This window comes from Heterodontus francisci, chromosome 4 (genome assembly GCF_036365525.1).
Source record: "Heterodontus francisci isolate sHetFra1 chromosome 4, sHetFra1.hap1, whole genome shotgun sequence".
NCBI classification, from domain to species: Eukaryota; Metazoa; Chordata; class Chondrichthyes; order Heterodontiformes; family Heterodontidae; genus Heterodontus; species Heterodontus francisci.
In genome coordinates, this window is record NC_090374.1 from 171,394,795 (window position 1) to 171,397,686 (window position 2,892).

A 2,892-nucleotide genomic window follows, 5' to 3' on the forward strand; every position below is an offset into this window, starting at 1 on the left:
TCCTACCAGTCTGAGACTGGGAGCTGTCATATAGCAAACTCTTTGCTCGCCCTGGGAGACAGGGACTCCCTCACCCAAGGGTTAAACTTCAGAAGGAAAGTATTCACTTTGGTGCACCTGATAGTCAAGTTGATTTCCAACTTGTTGCGACTTTAGCATCTGTGAAGTGGCGAAACTACTCCACAGTGGTGCAGAAATGAGAACTGTGGTGTTGATTAAATCGATGATTTATTCAGTGAAATAAATCCTGATAACAATCTGGTCTAATCATGTGATACTAGCCAGAGTCAATTGTCTATCACTATCAGTCATTTCAGGGCTAATTATCTGGAAAAATGTAAGCCAGTTTAAAGTATCAGATCTATATATTTGCATACGTTATAGGTTAATACATGCTACTAAGTAAAAGGCTAGGGAGTAAAGTGCCTTGAGACTGAAGTTCCCTTAGTGAACAGAGCAAGCGTTGCCGTAATGGCTTATTAAATCACTTTAGTGCTGTGCTCCATCACTACCTTGTGAAGAACTTGCATTTCTATAGTGCCTTTCACAACCTCTGGGTGTCACAAAGTGCTTTGCCACTAATGATGTACTTTTTAATGATAATGACCAGATAATCTGTTTTAGTGATGGTGGTTGAGGGATAAATATTGGCCAGGACACCAGAAAAACTCTCCTGCTCTTATATGTCTGCAAAGGGATATAGATAGGTCGTGTGGGTGGGGAAGAATGCGGCAGATGGAATACAATGTGGAGAAATGTGAAGTCATCCATTTTGGAAGGAAAGATAGCAAAGCAGAATATTTTTTAAATGGTGAGAGATGGGGAAATGTTGGAATTCAGAGGGACCTGGTTGTCCTTGTACACAAAACACAGAAAGTTATCATGCAGGTGCAGCAAGCAATTAAGAAAGCAAATCGTACGTTGGTCTTTATTACAAAGGAATTGGAGTATAACAGTAGAGAAGTCTTGCTACAATTGTATTGGGCCTTTGTGAGGCCTGGAGTGCAGTGTATAGTTTTGGTCTGCTTACCTAAGGAAGGATATACTTGCCTTAGAGGAAGTGCAAAAAGAATCACTAGATTGATTCCTGGGATGAGAGGGTTGTCTTATGAAGAGAGATTGAGTAGACTAGGCCTATATTCACTAGAATTTAGAAGAATATAAGGTGATCTCATTGAAACATAAAATTCTTAAGGGGCTTGACAGGTAGATGCTGGGAGGATGTTTCCCTCAGCTGGGGAGTCTAGAACATGGGATCACAATCTCAGAATAAGGGGTCAGCCATTTAGGACTGAGATGAGAAATTTCTCTTCTTAAAGGGTTGTGAACCTTTGGAATTTTCTACCTCAGAGAGCTGTGGTTGCTCCGTCGTTGAATATATTCAAGATAGAGGTCGATACATTTTTGCATCCTAAGGGAATCAAGGAATATGGAGATAGGGTGGGAAGATGGAGTTGAGGTAGATCAGCCATGATCTTGTTGAATGGCAGAGCAGACTCAAATGCTTGAATTTCCTTTGCTCTCATGTTCTTCGAAATAATGGGCATGGGATCTTTAACATCCACCTGAAAAAACACTGACAAGGAATACCTCACTTTATTTCAAGAACAAGTTCATGAGTGGAATATTTCCTTATTGTGGATTTTGTTTATACAAGCTGCAATATATTAAAGCTATTTAAAGATACGCTTGACCAGTGAGTCAGGGAATTGATGTGAGTAATCAGCTCAGTGGCTTCAAGCAAGTATAGGGAAAAATGGCACTTTAATAATTGCTTTTTATGTAAAGGTTGAAGACTACTGAAGGCAAATGGAAATTACCTGATTTGAGTATCACATATTCCCAGGCAGCATCTGTATAGAGAGAAAAACAGTTAGCGTTTCAGGTCGATGAACTTGACAGGTTATCAAACTGAAAGTTCTGTGTCTCTCTCTCCACCAATGCTGCTTGACCTGCTGATTATTTCCAGCATTGTCAGTTGTTATTTTGCTTTTTAAGGATAACTGGGTCAGGTAAAGTTGCATGTTTGCTGTTCCATCAAGGAGAACATTTTTAGAAGTTAAATTTTCATCTTCAGTGCTTGCAGTACTGAGTTTTGCATCTGAATTCCCAATGGGCATTAATGGCATGCAAAGCTGCAAATCAGGAGTACAGAAGATGAAAATTTACCCTAATTTCATGAGAGCACCCTATTCCAACAATGTGGCACTTGCTTTTCCTGTAGCCTCTGCTGTGTAAGAGTGCAACTTAGTATTGTGGATGCATATCCACTAGGAACTGGATTGAAACTGCTTAAACATATTTTATATATGATCATTAAACCAGCAGGCAGAAGAGACTTGCTTCTCATCATAATTGGCCAGATTTGAACGCAGGTCCCAAAAGTGTAAGGTCCCACAATTCCCTTGCGCATCCCGATTCCTTTTGCTCCACCAATTACAGCGATGCCTTCAGCTGTCTAGGTTCTAAGCACTGGAATATCCTCCCTAAACCTCTCCACTTCCTTTTAAGATGCTCCTTAAAAGCTCATTCTCTGATCAAGATTTTGGTCATCTGTCCTAAGATCTCATTATGAGTCAAATTTTGTCTGATATTGCTCCTGCGATAAACCTTGGGATGTTTTACTACATTAAAGCTTCTATATAAATGAAGTAGGTTTTCTTGTTGAAAGGACAGTATTTAACCCATTAACCAAAATGCAAATATTTCAAATTTGCAGTCAGGTGCGGTGTGCTTAAATTACTTTTCCTGCAGCCATCTGTAAATGTGATACTAATGTCATAAATCAACCTAGTGCACCTGATTTAGAGATAATGTAATATGTTTGAAAATATATTTGTGTATACTTATATGTAATGAGAATTTACAATATTAGAAATGACAAAGCATGTT